The sequence below is a fragment of the Amblyomma americanum genome, chromosome 4 (assembly GCF_052857255.1).
Source record: "Amblyomma americanum isolate KBUSLIRL-KWMA chromosome 4, ASM5285725v1, whole genome shotgun sequence".
Lineage (NCBI taxonomy): Eukaryota > Metazoa > Arthropoda > Arachnida > Ixodida > Ixodidae > Amblyomma > Amblyomma americanum.
In genome coordinates this window covers 6,814,425-6,831,687 of record NC_135500.1, presented here as the reverse complement: position 1 = coordinate 6,831,687, position 17,263 = coordinate 6,814,425, and the positions used below count along the sequence as shown (strand labels likewise).

Here is a 17,263-nt window from a genome sequence, read left to right as displayed (position 1 = left end):
GTCGCAGCTAATGAGGAGAGTTTGCGAGCTGCTTAAGATCGCTAAGAAGCAGACAACACCGTACCATCCGGCTTGCAACGGCGCGGTGGAGCGACTGAACCAAACCGTGGCCGGGTTCCTGTCGCATTTTGTTTCGCGCGACCAGCGGGACTGGGACTTGTGGCTCCCGTATGCAATGTTTGCCTACAATTCCGCAGCACACGAGAGCACGGGCGAATCGCCATTCTTTCTTCTCTACGGCCGAGACCCGGACCAGCCTAGTGAAGTGCCAGAGGGCCCCCGTCGTGTCCCATACGCTTCACTGGACGACTATAAGGTTGAGCTAGAATCGCGCTTGCAAGTGGCGAGGGACATCGCAAAGGAGTCCTTAAAGAAAGCGGCGAAGCGCAGGAAGGAGGTGCACGATCGCAGTGCTAGAGACGCGCCGTTTGATGTGGGGGACAGCGTGTACATTGAAAACTGCCAAAGGCAGATTGGGCTAGCTCGTAAGTTCCAGACGAAGTGGAGAGGACCGTGCGAGGTTGTCGAGAAGCTTTCTCCGGTAAACTTCAGAGTCCGAGACGTGAACCGGCGTTTGATAAGGATACACGCAAATCGCCTCAAGTCGGCACCGGTTCAGTATTCACGAAATGAGGAAAGGGAAAGCGCGGATTTTGATGGGGACAGAAGTGAAGCGGAGCGCGCAGATAGTTCGCAAGAAACGCCCTCTCCTGCATTTGTTCGGCAGGCGCCCGAGGTGACGGCCGGAATGCCACCGGATTTACTTCATGCATTGCTAGAAGAAGAAGCGCGCGAGGTTGCCGCGCAGATAACGCCAGGAGAGGCTCCTGCCACGAGCCCTCGCGAGTCCCAAAGCAGACAAAGGGGCACAGACTTACTTAGTATGACTCATGAAGGCCGATATCCGCTGCGAAATCGGAAAGCTAAGTCGGACTAATGGCGTAAACAGAGCGGAGTTGTGAACTGGTTAGAATTGTGTAATGCCGCAGCTCATAACATTGCTATGTGCTTATGTGTTAAGTTATCGGAGTTGGTAGTTAAACCTTTCTGTCATTAAGTAACACCTGCACAGGAGAGCATGCGGAGCGCATGCAGAACCTGCCCTACTTCCTTTCGTTATCTATATTTTTGTCTGTGCCGTGATCGTGCTAGAAGTGGGAGCTCCTTTGTAACTGTGGTAAATTTATTTCGTCCAGTTTGGACTAGAAAGGAGAGGCTTGGGTGCTGAGTTTCATGTTTATCTGTAAAAGAAGATCAGTGCTGCCCCTGGAGACACCAGTATTGACAGCGGAGGCATATGGTGTTGTGCAGTGGTGTTGAGTGCAGCGAAAAGTGTTTTGTCGGACGCACTGTGCGAGGCGATTCAGAAAGACAAGGGGAGCTGCGTGGACTCAAATGTTCGGAGAACATTCTTCTGGAGGGTGAGCGAGTGTGACATTCCGTGTGTGCTACGAGGATCCACGTTCGACGGCGCGGCGTAGACGGAGACCCGTGACAGCGGCATCATCAATTACCCAGCCATGCTCTTTGAGTGACGACCAGAAAAACCGGACCCGCCGCCGCCCCGGGAAAACAGGCTTTATCCTCCCCAATTTCCGGTTACATTCCAGGACAAGGGAGCTGTCAGCGGGCCAGAGCGCGCCGTACCACAGCCGACGCTATGCGATACCGCGAAGACGACATTCTTTCCCTCCCCCCCCCCCCTTTTGTCGTGGGCTATCGCCGGGAAGGCACCCACAGCTTCCCAGAAGGGCCGCGACGGACACCTGTCATGGCGGACAGGCAGTACTCGCCAAGAATGTGGAAAGACAGGCGCTAGTGAATTAGCTCCGAAGAGAGAGCCTGTGTATACTCTCACTTGAGAGAGAGTGGTGGCGTTTTTGTTGTTTATTTAGTTTGTATTGTTAACAGACTCTGGGTTCGAGGCTAAGCCCAACCCAAAGGGGTGGTCCCCATCTCGCATGTTATTTTGGATTGGAGAATTGATGCTTTGGGCGGGCCACTGGAAATGACCGCCCTTAGTCCTTTGTTAATCAAGTGCTTAAAAGCACATGTAAACGGATGCAGTCCAGTCTGAGCTGGGGCTCCATGCTTAGCATGTAATGTGATGCTACTTAGGCACTAACCTGCCCGGTCGATGAGTAAAGTAGTGCAAAGTTTGTTCTTTTGTAAATTCAGTTCTGCTTTTTCCAGTTTAACTCTCTGTATATGTATGTTGTAAAATATGCTCTGCTGTCATCATCTACAAGCTCGCCTCCTGTTCATCTTCCAAGCCGAACGACACTAGAGGAAGGGTTTGTGAACCATCCTCGAAGAAACGGACGACTATTGAAATTCTACTGCATACACGCTGAGGACGACATCGTTCGCCAAGAGAGCCTTCAGTGCCGAAGCCCGACGGCGTGCAGCTTCTGCCAGCAACCGCTCGAGCCCAACTCCGGAGCCACTCCATCGCCCCCATGAAGTCGTCGGCACGTAAGCTCGGACGCCCCAGCCTCTGATGTATATAACCTTAACCATGTGTAATTATTGAATATACCTGTTTGTTTAAACTGAGCCATACGGTGTCTCTTTGCCTCTCCGTCCCGTGTGGACCTGCGCATTATGGGGGTCATCACAAAACGTAAGCACAAAATTTTGTAGCTGACAGCAATAATCTCGGCTACTAAGAACAGCTTCCATGTCTGCCAAATTCGCTGCCGAAGCCCGATTCGCCGAACAAGGCTTGAAGAGAGGTGGCAAATTTGGAAGCAAAAGAAAAAGGATAATAGGACACCACGCCAAAACAAAGCTAACTAGTACCAAAAAAAAATACGAAAAGGCACCGAATTGCCACCGAACGGATACCTCGATTATGGGAATAACCTGCTCAATCCGTCGGCATTTCCATGACATTTGCCCCTTTTGTATCGCACAGAAAAGTTATATTGCTGGAGGGCTAGACTCCATCGTAGCAAGCGGCCATTCTTGGGCGACATTTGACGCAGCCATGTAAGCGGACAATGATCTCTCTCGAAAGTAAATTTCGCCCCGTAAACATAACAGGCTAGCTTCTGTGCGGCCCAATCCAGACACGCGCATTCTTTTTCCGAAGCGCTGTAGGCTTCTTCCCTTACGGTTAACTTCCTGCTGGCATAAAGGATAGGGTGCTCCTCATTGTCGTCTCCGACTTGGCTTAATACGACCCCCATACCCCGGTCGCTGGCGTCACACTGGACCACGAATTCCTTGCTGTAGTCCGGCGCGCGTAACACGGGCCGCGAAACCAGCACGCTCTTCAAGCTCTGAAACGAAATTTCTTTTGCTGCGTCCCAGATAACGCTATTCGGCTTTTCTTTGCGAAGCGCATCGGTCAAAGGACATGCTAGCTGTGAATAGTTGGGTATGTACCTTTGGTAGTATCCCACAAGACCGAGAAATGAACGTACATCCGTCTTAGTTCGGGGCTGCGGGAATTCAGCGATAGGGGCTATCTTGAGGTCTGATGGTCTCCTCGTCCCTCTACCGACAACATGACCAAGATAGGTGACATGTGAGCAGCCAAAACTACATTTTTCGGCCTTAATGGTTAGCCCAGCGTCCCTCAAACTCGTCAGTACCCTCCTGAGATGGGAAACATGGTCTTCCCAAGAGTTAGAAAAAATGGCCACATCGTCAAGGTAAGGCAGCGCGAAATCCTGCATGTCCTTGAGGATGATGTCCATTAGCTTTGAAAAGCTAAAAGGTGCATTCTTTAGCCCAAAACTGAGCACCAAAGGTCGGAACACCCCCATGGGAGAAATAAATGCTGCATACCGACTCGCGCTTTCCGAGAGAGGGACTTGCCAGTACCCTCTCACTAGGTCAAGGGTGGGGATGTACTGTGCCGCGCTAACTGTCTCGATCCTTTCTTCGATGTTCGGTATTGGGTACAGCTGGTCCTTTGTTATGGTATTCAGCTTCCTGTAGTCCACGCAAGGTCGCGGATCTTTGCCTGGTGCCTCCACGAGTATCAGCGTGGAGGTGTAGTCGCTCTCTGCTGGCTCTATCACGCCAAGTTCCAGCATGTGCTTTATCTCCGCCTCAATTATTTATTTCTGCCTTGGAGAAACTCTGTAGGCTTTCGATCTTACTGGATCGGTCGAAGTTAGCTCTATCTCATGCGTGATGAGATTTGTCTTCCCCGGCCGGTCGCTAAAACTCTCCCGGAATTCGCACAGCAGTTGCCTCAATTCTTGGAGTTGCTTTTGTTCTAGATCCATGGTGCTCGCGGATCGGGACACGATTTCCTCTTTGCCGTTGGTAGCATTTTCTTTCATGCTGCCTTTCCACTCAGGGTTTTCGGTTTGTAGCTCTTCAGGGATATTTACGGCCATGTTTACAACCCAGCTCCTTTCTACATAAGGCTTCATTAAATTGCAGTGATAGATCATTATCTGCTGTCCTCTCCCTGGCATTTTCAAAGTGTAGTTGGTTTCTGAAATCTGATCCAAAACTTCCACTGGCCCGTCCCAGTGAACTTTCATCTTATTTTTGCGCGCGGACTTGAGAATAAGCACACGATCCCCCGCCTTGAAGGTTCTCAGTCTAGCATTCTTGTCGTAGTACTTCTTCGCCGTGTCCTGAGCCGTTTTGAGATTCCGATCCACTAGTTCTCGTGTGGCACTCAGGCGGTTTAGTACCTGCAACACATACTCCACTACTGACTGACTCTCTCCTGTCCCCTCCCACATTTCTCTAAGCATCCTAAGCGGGGAACGAAGAGCCCTTCCGTACACTAGTTCTGCAGGAGTGAAGCCCGTCGCTTCGTGCGGTACTGTTCTCAGGGCGAACAGCGTTGCCGGGAGGCAACTTTCTCAATCGTCTTTGTGCTCATAGCAGGAAGCACGTAGCACTCTTTTGAGCACTGAGTGCCACTTCTCGACGCTGTTCGATTGAGCGTGGTAAACGGAGCTATGAATCAACCTCACCCCACACCTCTGTAAGAACGTGGTTGTGAGTGCGCTCGTGAAAACTGTCCCCTGATCAGCCTGAATTTCTGCCGGAAAGCCAATTCGAGCGAAAACGGACAGGAGACCGTCCACTATCTCTGCCGAGCTAAGCTCCTTTAGCGGCACCGCCTCCGGGAACTTGGTAGCAGGGCATATCATAGTGAGTACGTACTTATAGCCTGACTTAGTTCTGGGTAGTGGCCCGACGGTGTCAATGACCAGACGTCGAAAAGGCTCCGAGATAAGCGGCTCCAGCTTTAGCGGGGCCTTCCATCTTTCTCCTGGTTTTCCGGTGCGCTGACACGCGTCGCAGGAATGCACGTAGCGTTCAGCATCTCGGAAACATCCCGGCCAGTAGTATTCCCCAAGCAGCCTTTCCTTCGTTTTGTTCACACCTAAGTGCCCTGACCAACTGTTTCCGTGACAGAGGCCTAAAAGGTCAGAGCGGTACTTTTCAGGCACGACCAGCTGATCAAGCGTCTTCCCCTTTTTGTCCCTGTAATGGCGATACAGCAATCCGCCTTTGTGGTGCAATGTCACGTTACGCCTAGCAATACCCTCCTTGGCTATGAAGTGTAACTTTGACAAGCTAGGGTCTCTTTCCTGTTCTGTGATTAAGGAGTCTCTGTCAACGCGCAACAAGCGATCCATGCACAGGGAGGTGGGCAATAACATGGAGTCTGGACTGCACGCTTCTTGTAGGCTGGCATCGATGGGGTTACCTTCGGTAACAGGTTCCTGCTGCTGTTCATGTGCTCGAACTGCATTTTCTTTGCTTGGTTCCGCAATCTCGGGAATTCCCTCCCTCTCACCAGTTGCCTCTGATTCCTGGCTGTACCTAAGCTTGGAAGCAAGCTCGCGTGATTTGGACCTAGTCAGGGCTTTCACTGTCCCCTCAGCCAGCTTCTGACCTCGATCGCAAAGCAGCTGATTTGACTTATTGGAGAATAGATACGGGTACTGCAATGAAACAGCCGACGAGACGGCGGCTTCTGTCACTAGCTCGCCGAACGGGCCGGAAATCACGACCCTTGCCATAGGCAGGCACACACTCTGATTTTCTGGTACCTGTCTTATCCATGCTACTGCCCCAGTAAAGTCTTCCTCCTTGACATATGAGGGGTGAACAATGTCCATTGTTGCCCCGCTGTCCCGAAGGACCCTGCACAATTTTCCATTTACTTGGAGTTCGTGAATATATGGACGCAGAAGTTCCAAATTCTCATCACTGTCGTTGGCATATGAGAAAGCTAATCGCGTCTTCGTACACCTTGCTGCAATATGTCCAGTTTCCTGACAGTTGAAACAACGAAACGGCTTCCTGGCCTCGAACTCCTTCGTCAATGCTTTCTGAGCTCCGGCCTGCTTGGCACGATCCTCAGTTTTTTCTGGAGCCTGTTTAGTGCCCTCAACTGTCTCGCGATTCCTAAATTGCGATCGATTTTTGGGAATGAAACGCTTCCTTAAACCGAACGCTTTCTTTTCAGATTCGCTTGACTCGGAACTCAGCTTTCTCCGTGTTGCATATTCGTCCGCTAGTTCTGCAGCTCTCTCCACTGTGCTCACATTTTCTCTGTCTTGCACCCATAACTTAACGGCCTCAGGGATACTGTTGTAGAACTGCTCGAGGCCTACACATTCGACAACCTTATCTTTGGTGTCATATGCCTCCGCGCCCTTCAACCACTCTGTAAGGTTGGCGTTCAAACTGAATGCGAATTCTGCATAGCTCTCGCTGCTTCTCTTGCTGGCACCTCTGAACCGCTGTCGGAATTCTTCTGCCGAAAGTCGGTACTTTCTTAGCAAACTCGCTTTCACCTTCTCGTAGTCATCGGCATCTTTCGCGTCAAGCCTCGCGACTATAGTGGCCGCCTCACAGGGTAACACCATTAGTAGCTTTTGAGGCCAGGTCTCCTTAGCGTAACCCCGTTTCTCACACGTCCTCTCGAAATTCACGAGGTAATAACCAAGATCCTCGCCAATCTTATACGGCTGCATCAATCTGTCCATAGGAAACGATTCGGCCTGACTCACTCTCTATGGAGTCATGCCTCTCGAACTCTCACATTCCAGTTTCTTTTGGTCATTCGCAAGCTGCAACCTTCTGAGCTCCCGTTCCTCTCGCTCGGCCGCTAGCCGTTGGCGCTCATTTTCCTCTTTCTTCCGCTCAGTTTCCTCTCTCTTTCGCTCCGCTTTGAGGAGTTCCCACGTATCGCTAACTGTTTCTTCATTGGCCGTTTCCAAGAGCAATGTGCAAATGTGTGACTTTTTCATCTTCTCCTCTACATCTACACCCAACTCTTCACACAATGACAGCAAATCTGACCTTAGCAACTTCATTAGATCCATGATTGCTGCTCTGAGCCTTGACTTTGCTGAACAACTGTTGACGTGAGCTACACGCAATCAGACTCACTGATCAACTTCCCTCGATTCCCAGCAGTTCAATGTATTAACCCAAACAATTGAAGCCTGGCGAATCTCAAGAAAAGTTCAAGCACTCACCCACGGAAGCAACACCACGCCGCATGGTCGATCCAACCGCTGCCAACCAGTTGTTAGATGCGGGCCCCTGGTTCGCCTGTGCCGTCTCTCGCCAAGGTCGGTGTCCCCGGGTTCCGGATCGGGAGACTGCTGTAGTGGGGTTGACGAAGAGATGAGAGGGTCTTCGAGGTGAAGAAGAGACTGAAGGGTTTATTTACATTTATACAAAGATTGAAAGAGTGAATCGGGAGCTGGCTGATCACACGCCAGATCGGTGCTTAAATAGGGTCCGCTGTCCCCAGGTCCCTAGTAGGGGAATCTAGTTCATTAAAAATGCGTCGAATCACTGTGATGTAGATCACGTGTCCAGTCTTCCGGGTCCGCCCCCAGCCCCACACTCTTGCCACTTCTGGCAGATTAGTGTCCACGCTGTCCAGGCTTCAGTGATGAATAGCCCGAAGGGGGTCCCATTGAGAGCGTCGAAGGTCAGTCACCTGCACTTCACAGCGGTAGCGTGGGGGCGAATGGATCCCACCGCAGTTCGCAGAAGCTTTCACGTATGGGTGTGGGAAAGCACAGTCTAAGTCGAAGTTGTTTTCGAAGCACGAAGATTCCGGAGACGTTGGCTTAGCCAAACCCGGCCGCATTTGTCACGGCTGATTTGCAGTTCCGCCGCTCGCCGGCTCCCGCGTCGTCCCCTCCGGGAGAAAAATGTCCCGGGTGGGTCCGGCGTTGAGAACAAAAGACAGGTTCACTAAAGCCGTTCTCAGACAGCGGGGAGCCGTTTCACCCCGTAAACAGCAGGAGGGGGGGGGGGGGGGGAAGGACCCTTGTAGACGCCACCACCTGCACTCCTAGCGCTGCAACTACATCGACGGCCCTTTGAAGCCTCGGTAGATTGATGATTCCCAGTGGCTTTAATATTCTTGGCATGTTGGCGTCTCCAAACGTAACAGTAGCTGGAACGTGATAATATGCATACGTGGGCTGCTAATATTGACAAGGACACAGATAAAGACACGCGAACGGTTGAGCGCAATCTACCAAATGAGTCTTCATTCCATTCCAGTGGAAGAAAGAAAACAAGAGCACATGACAAAAATCTTGATGCGAGAGGAAGAGAAGACAACACGGAAGTGCACTACGCTGATAGAAAATATGACAGAAGAAAAAATCAAAAAGTTTCGAAAACATGATCACCAAACAAGTGTTTTAGAAGCTCGGCTGGGAGTTTCATAGCGTAACCATATCAAGTTTGCTTTACTGATGCACATGCGCAGCTGGCAATCATGTGAATTTTTTTTATCTTTACGCAGCAGAGCAATCTCCCTCCGGGTGAGGGCGATCGATAGGAAACTTACGTAGTCGCCTTCCATGTTTGATGTCATTTGGAAACCCCCTGATGGCCTCACCTTTCTTCTTGTCTTTTGCCCTTGCCAGGACTATGGTCTTTTCAAGCGATGGTGTGCATTAGTGTTTAAGACAGTGATTGGCCAAATTCTCTGGTTCCTGCAAGTAACGACAATTTCTTCGGTGTTCTAGGAGCCGTTCAATAAGGCATCGTCCAGTTTGCTGCACATAGGACATGTCGCATGAAAGAGGTATTTTATACACACCCCCTGTTGAGCAGGTGACGACTGGTTAAACAAACCTGGCGAACCACAACCGCTTTCCTCAATTACTGGGTTAACTTTTAACTTTTTTGCAAATGCCTTTAAACTTGTATGGACACCCTTTACCCACACCTCTGCCCAATTTTTCTATACTGTTGAAGACGCCATGAATGTAAGGCAGGACCGCAAAAGACTGCTTTTCTTGACTGCTCTTTTCCAGTGAAGGCTGGTTTTTCTTGCTTAAATCCCTACACCAATAAGACGCCTCTCAGGGCACCAACGTAGCTTTGTCCCCCTTTCCCTTATATATCATGTTCATTCTGCTTAATCGCCATCCAACTGGGGATTTCCTATTTATTAACATTTTGCTTAATACCTCTCGAAGTTTGCTTGGATATTGGTCTTAGTTTCTTTTGTATCATAATCGAAATACCATCTAATCCTGTCGACATGTTAATAGCAACCATCTTATCTGCCCTTTCCCACACTCTGTCCAAGTGAAACAATCGCGGTGACCAGTATATCCTCCTTCGATAAGTATGCGCATAATTTGTTTGTTTTTAAGATGGTTACCTCTTACTTCGTACGTTTTCAAGGACGCGACTGTCTTGTATGAAAGTTCAATCCAACAAAACATTTACCACTTGGCCACACTATATTACACAGCAAACGTGCGCGTAGCGCCTCTTCCGACACCTACACTTTCGATCCCTTTTGTACGTGCCAGTATAGTGGCGATCGAAGTGGAACCACCCGGGACCAGCATTTGCATAAAATTTGAGGGCCGTTTGACACAGAATGTTCGAAGTGGTGCCAGATGACTTGCCGTGTTCCTGAGGATAAAAGTACTAATTTAAATGCCCAAAATATGTGTGGGATTCACACCGCACCACTTTCCGCCCCCAAACTATGCATTCCGAGGGCCTTTAGATTGCCACTACGGCCGAACCGTTTGTCGTGGGGGGTTCCGGATGGTGTCCAGCGATTCGTCGTGTTGTCGTGCACATATTTCTAAAAATTATAAACTGATATTGACCCCAGCGCTCGTGCAGACGAGCCCGCCTATCTAGAAGAGGAGAAAGAAGTGTGGTAGAAGCGCGCGTCCAGGGCTACGCCGCTGCTGACTCTCGGCCGCTTAACGTCAACGTGACATCTGGTGCAGGTGCTGTGTACGTCGTTAATGTACCGTCCGCCCCCTTCAAGCCGCAGTTGAAGCCCCGGGCAAGTACCTAAAGTAGACACGCCAGTCCACAAGGGCAGTCGCCGATCGCAAGACCTACCTCCCCAATTTGGACTACTCCCTGCTTCTAATCCACCACTAAGGCCTCCCACAGTTCCGTTGGTCCTTCTCCACCACCAGCAGGAGCCACCGCATTTCCACGGCCAACCCGCGAGGACGCCGAAGACTGGCTGGACCAGTACGACCAGGTGGCCATCTACAATGGCTGGTGCGCTAATTGCAAGATGCGTCATGTTTATTTCGGCCTCGAAGACAACGCGTGGACCTGGTTCATCAACAATGAATCTGGCTTTCGAACGTGGGATACCTTAAAAACTGAGTTCCTCGAAGTTTTCAAGGACAACACGTTACGCAAGGAGAACGCTAGTCTGCTTTTGCGGGCCCGACATCAACTTCCCAACGAGAGTGTAACGGTGTACGTCGAAGAAATGAAGCGACTCTTCTGACGTGCGGACCCAAGCATGTTGAAGGAGAGGAAGGTAAGCTTCCTGATGAAAGGAGGTAAGGATCAGGTGTTCGCCGGCCTGGTTCGAAGTCCTCCAGTGACTGTAACTGACTTCATAAAGGAGGCGAGCTCCATTGAAAAGTCTCTTGACATGAGGATCCGATAGTATGACCGCACAACAGCATCGATGCACACGGCCACTGTGGAGGGAGCCATGATGAACTCGGCAGAATCTCTACGTGAGATTATTCGATACATCGTGTGAGAAGAACTGGCGAAGCTCTTTCCGGCTAAGGTGCCGTTTCAGGTTGCCACACTTGCTGGTGCTGCTTGCGAGGAGGTGCAACAGGCTTTAAGCACGAGCACACCATTACCTCTCCCAGGCTCGGTACAGCCGCAGAACCTTGATCTCAGCTACGCCGCCGTCACACGTCGTTTCATCCCGTCCCAGACGAACCCACGTTATGACGCACCTGCCTCCACCGCTATACGGAGCCAACCTCTCCAGCCGAATTCTCCCCAGCGGCTAGGACGACGCAGATTTGATATCTGGAGAGCGCAAGCCAATCAGCCGGTGTGCTACCATTGCGGTGAGGCTGAAGATGTTTGGCGCCGCTGCCGATACAAGACGGGCCTTCGAGGATTCCCCGTCGGCTGTCTCCGTCCGGCGTGTGGAGAACGACCGTGGGAGATCGCGGACTACATCTCCCAAGCGGACTCAGTACAACGCCGGTTCTCTCGATCACCATCTCATCGTCGATACAGTTCCCGAGGACGAGACCAGTCTCGGAGTCCCCGTAGGCGAAACTAGATGCAGCCTCTGCAGGTGTGGCTGCTCAGCGACAAAATCTGCGAAATGCCCCATCGCCGCAAGACAGTTCACACACAATGCCGAATTCCCTAGCCGTACCGACGAATCATCAGCCAAAGTGCCTCAAAACAAGCCGATGTCCTCACGTACCCCTCCGTGGCTGCGATGCTTTTTCTCAATGGCGGACTCGTTCGACTCACTGCAGGCGAAACCAACTGCCTCGACATCCCCAAAGTAAGGCGATAGCAACAGCCGACTCAGAGATTTCGGTCGACGGCGCCAATGTTACCGTGCTGGTGGATACTGGCGCCGATTATTCTGTGCTCAGTGGAAAATTTGCTGCGGCACTAAAAGAGGTCACAACCGCTTTGGACGGCCCACAGATGCGTACTGCAAGGAGCCATTTCATCGCACCAACGGGAATTCCCCGCAGGGGGGCGTCTGCAGCTTGCAGGCGTTGCTGAGTTGGCGACACCACGGGTTCCCGAGCATCCGCAGGGACATCCCCGCAGGGGGATGATGGTGAACAGTGCACCACCACGTACCCGAGTTTGGCCACGGCTCACAAAGTTGCCGCAGCCGAAAAACTTGCGCGAAATGCGCTTCAAAGGACTCCCATTCTGAGGAATGGGACGCAGCACTACGCTGCGCAAACTGCGAAGGTGACCACGCTGCGTACTACAGGGCGTGTCCGTGCTAGAAAAGGAAAAGGAAATAATCAGCATGAAGACCAAAGAAAATATTTAATTTAAAGAAGCGAGGAGGCGATTTACTCTCATCAATACATTCGCCATCAGAGCAAAACCCAACTTTGCTGATGTGGTGCGCAGGGGCGTAGCACCAAAAAGCACTCCGGCACCTGCCGAGGCCGCTTCCACCGAGCCGATGGCAGGGCCATCCAAGCCCCAGGCAGGGACAGCGAAGGCTACTCTGCCACCCTCAAAGCAGGGAGCGCAGGTCCATGGGTTTTCATCCCGCAGGAACTCCCCCCGTCGGGAGAGGCCTGAAACTAACACAACCGCGGCTGCGCGGTCCTCCAGTACCTCTGGCGAGGTGATGGATATAACTCCTAGTCCGCCCACTTTGCAGCGGCGGAACACCTCTCTTCAGCGGAAAAAAGACAGGCCTATCATAACGGGCCCACCATCTAAGTAAAATCCCTTTCATTTCCTCTCAAAAACATAAACATGGTTTTCTTAATTCAGTGGAATTGTAGAACACTTATGCAGAATAACAGTGGCAGAACAAATATTTTGGGGTCAATGTTACCCATAGTTTTATGTCTTCAAGAAACCAGTCTTGGTCCGCAACATGTGCATATCCTGACACATTATAAAACTTTTAGATGCGATCGACAGCACGCAAATCGACGGTCGGGAGGCGCCGCGATTGTCGTTCAAAGTGGCATCCCTGCTCAAGAAATCAACCTCAAAACAAAATGTGAGGCGGCTGCAGTCAGCATCGTCAACTATAAAACACTAACAATCTGTTGCGTATACATTCCTCCACATTTTACATTAACAGTCCACAATCTATAAGAACTGATAGATGAACTTCCAGAGCCATATCTGGTAGTTGGGGATTTCAATGCTCACTCCCCTTTTTGTGGAAGCGAGCGCTGCGACTCTAGGGGGCAAACAATCGAAGATTTTATTCTCACAAAAAATATATGTCTTTTAAACACGGAAAAGTCCACATACTGCTCTCCAACCTCGTTCAATATGAGCTGTTTAGATTTGTCTTTTAGTTCACCATCAATTTTTAACTGTTTAAATGGGACGTTATCGACAACCCATATGGCAGCGATCACCTTCCCGCATTAATCAGTTTGACATCTGCACCAGAAATCATCCCAACTAAACTGCGACGTTGGAAGCTGCATTTAGCAGACAGAAATTTTTAAAGCACAAGCAAATTTAAAAGATATAGTTTTTGAAATCCTCAGCATCAATGAGATTTTTATATTTAATATATTTTTATAATATATTTAATATATTTACTATATATTTTATATTTAATGCCGCAGACTTAGCTATTTCTCAGTCTTCAGGAGTGGTGCGGCAAAAATACAAAGTGACTGGACAAAAGAATGCAAGGAAGCAAGAAAAAACAACAAAATAGAGCTTGGGGCAAATTTCGCAGGTACCCTACACATGAGAACCTCGTACGTTTTAAAAAGACAAGAGCAAAATCTCGGTACGTACGTCGCAGTGCCGAGAAAGCTTCATGGCAGAGTTACATTTCGTCTATAAGCTGTCAAATAACATCAAAGAAAATGTGAGAACAGGTTCGGAAATCAAATTGCAACTTCTCACTGTTCACGATTCTTCTTTTGACAACACCTGGGATAAAAACAACAGGACTTGTCGGGCTAGTTGGTTGATCATAATGCAAAAAAGACGAACTGCGCAACAAGAACACGGACGAAAGGGAGGCAGACACACACTAACGCAGACTTACAACTTTACTAAAGGAAGGAATACAAGGCAAATATATATAGCGATCCCCAACGCACTTCAAATCTGATCAATATGGCACGTGACAATCTGCCCAGGCGATAAACAGACCACACAAGAACCAACCGCTTACAAGATAATCTTATACCGGGCCGGCCCTTTCTATGAAAACAAAAAGCAAATGAGCGCTTAGCGACAGTGCACACTTGAGAATTACGCGTTCTGCAAAGTAAGAAAATTCATAACAAAACCACACCACTGTAGCCATCTGATACCACTGAAGCTCGAACCGCTTACAAGCGCAGGTGCTGACACCAAAACCAAGAGACGAAGCACTCCCCCTTTTGAAAGCAAACAAAACGGGAAACAAAAACAACCACATCGGTCATCGTCAAAAACAAAAAAAAAACAGTGAAAAAAGGCACCAGGTCAAAAGGGTAAAAACCATGAATCAGCTCAAGAAGCTACGTCACAAAAACAGTGAAAATAGGCACCGAGTCATTTAAAAAAACAAAAAGATGAAAGACAGGACAACAGTTTAAGACAACAACGGTTTTAAAAAAGGGGGTGAATGAAATCCAAAGCGTAGGAAAACATCTCAAACCATGACATAACCGAAACAAAACTGAGATCTCTAATCAAATGAACGCCGAAAGCATCAAACGCAATCAGGAGGCACTGCTCAATCACCAGGGCACAAACAGGCCACTAGGCTACACATGCCCCCGCAAAAACGAAAATTCTTTGGATGATAAGGAAATGGAAGCCTTGCTAACACAGTTGTCCGTAGTGACGATGTAAAATGTTTCGACGACGAGACGCTCCCATTTGTCATTCAATCTGGCCAGAAATTCCGTCTTTTCGAACCGTGGTACACAGTCCCGTTGCTTCATTTTTGTGCAGTCCGCACAATGCTTAGCCAATGGCACAATGCTTAGCCAATGGCACGTCGATGACTACCTGGTCTTCCTGACCCCACCGGGGGACGGCCATCTTCAGGATTTGGCCTCAAAGATCCTCTCGGCATTTTCATCTGAATCTTTCGGGCTCCGGTTTACCAGTGAGCTACCGCTTGATGGTCATCTTCAGTTCCTGGATTTACATCTGCACTTTGAGAAACAGCGTTTGTGCTGGTCCTTCAAACCCAGGTCCAAAAAGGCTTTGCTTCCCTACACTAGTGCCCATTCGAAGTTGGTCAAGCGAGGCATCATTTCCCTATGTGTTGAGTCGGCCCTGAAAAAGACTTATGACCACAAAGTCCAAGAGAGCTTCCAGTACCAGCTTCAGCGTTTGCAAGCAGCTGGATACCCTCCACACGTCATTTCGAGTGTGTGTGAAAATGTGCTACAAAAAATTAAGAGAGAACGCAAAGACAAAGAAGACGCCGAGCAAAAGAAGGCCCATGTGATTCCATACATCCACAAATTCTCGCACAACATCAAGAAAGTGGCGAGAAAAGGAGGCGTCAACGTTGTCTTCTCGGCTCCATGCAGACTGTCTAAGGTGTGCGTGATGATGAAGAACTCTAAGAAGACCCCTTGCAAAATCAAACATCTAAGGAAGTTCAAAGATTGCGTTTCCGGCGTTGTTTACCGCATTTCCCTTAGCTGCGGAGAAGTCTACATAGGCCAAACCGGCAGATGCTTTAATGAAAGAGCAAGGGAGCACCGGTTGAGCGTGGCAAACAACGATGGAGGGTTTTTGGCTAAGCATTGTGCGGACTGCACAAAATTGAAGCAACGGGACTGTGTACCATGGTTCGAAAAGACGGAATTTCTGGCCAGATTGAATGACAAATGGGAGCGTCTCGTCGTCGAAACATTTTACATCGGCACTACGAACAACTGTGTTAGCAAGGCTTCCATTTCCTTATCATCTAAAGAATTTTCGTTTTTGCGGGGGCATGTGTAGCCTAGTGGCCTTTTTGTGCCCTGGTGATTGAGCAGTGCCTCCTGATTGCGTTTGATGCTTTCGGCGTTCATTTGATTAGAGATCTCAGTTTTGTTTCGGTTATGTCATGGTTTGAGATGTTTTCCTACGCTTTGGATTTCATTCACCCCCTTTTTTAAAACCGTTGTTGTCTAAACTGTTGTCCTGTCTTTCATCTTTTTGTTTTTTTAAATGACTCGGTGCCTATTTTCACTGTTTTTGTGACGTAGCTTCTTGAGCTGATTCATGGTTTTTACCCTTTTGACCTGGTGCCTTTTTTCACTGTTTTTTTGTTTTTGACGATGACCGATGTGGTTGTTTTTGTTTCCCGTTTTGTTTGCTTTCAAAAGGGGGAGTGCTTCGTCTCTTGGTTTTGGTGTCAGCACCTGCGCTTGTAAGCGGTTCGAGCTTCAGTGGTATCAGATGGCTACAGTGGTGTGGTTTTGTTATGAATTTCCTTACTTTGCAGAACGCGTAATTCTCAAGTGTGCACTGTCGCTAAGCGTTACTTTGCTTTTTGTTTTCTTAGAAAGGGCCGGCCCGGTATAAGATTATCTTGTAAGCGGTTGGTTCTTGTGTGGTCTGTTTATCGCCTGGGTAGATTGTCACGTGCCATATTGATCAGATTTGAAGTGCGTTGGGGATCGCTATATATATTTGCCTTGTATTCCTTCCTTTAGTAAAGTTGTAAGTCTGCGTTAGTGTGTGTCTGCCTCCCTTTCGTCCGTGTTCTTGTTGCGCAGTTCGTCTTTTTTGCATACAAACAAGCATAGGGAAACAGGCAGACATTTTGGGGGAACACTTCACTGCAGTTTCTAGTTCATCTCACTATACGCAGTCATTCCTGAAATACAAAACTATTGAGGAAAAACACAGACTTCCAACAAGTGGAGGTGCAAACCAAACAATACAACAATGTAGTCACTCTCCAAGAAATCAATACTGTACTGTCTGCCGGGAAAAAAACTGCTCCAGGACCCGACCAGATACACTATCAAATGCTTGCCCATTTTTCCCAGCCTGCCATAGAGGCACTCTTTAATTTATTTAACAAAATATTCACAGAAGTAAAAATACTTAAAGAGTGGAAGAAAGCCATCATTGTGCCATTCCTGAAACATGGAAAACCACCAACTTCCCAAGTAGCTCTAGGCAGATAGCCCTCACACGCTGTCTCGCGAAATCTTTCGAAAGTTTCCTTAATATAAGATTAACATTTGTCCTTGAATCCCGCGAACTTCTTGATGTCCATAAATGCGGTTATTATAATGGATGCTGAACAACAGACCATTTAGTTCGCCTCGAAAACACAATA

At 49.0% G+C, this 17,263-nt stretch overlaps 1 protein-coding gene and 1 pseudogene across 1 annotated transcript in view; one reads left to right on the top strand and one right to left on the bottom strand.

The window, feature by feature from the left end:
* The window catches only part of LOC144127731 (acetylcholinesterase-1-like), a 497,666-nt gene that overhangs the window by 11,374 nt on the left and 469,029 nt on the right, over positions 1-17,263 (top strand). The window lies entirely within an intron of this gene.
* LOC144127620 (uncharacterized) lies at positions 5,366-7,319 on the bottom strand (annotated as a pseudogene).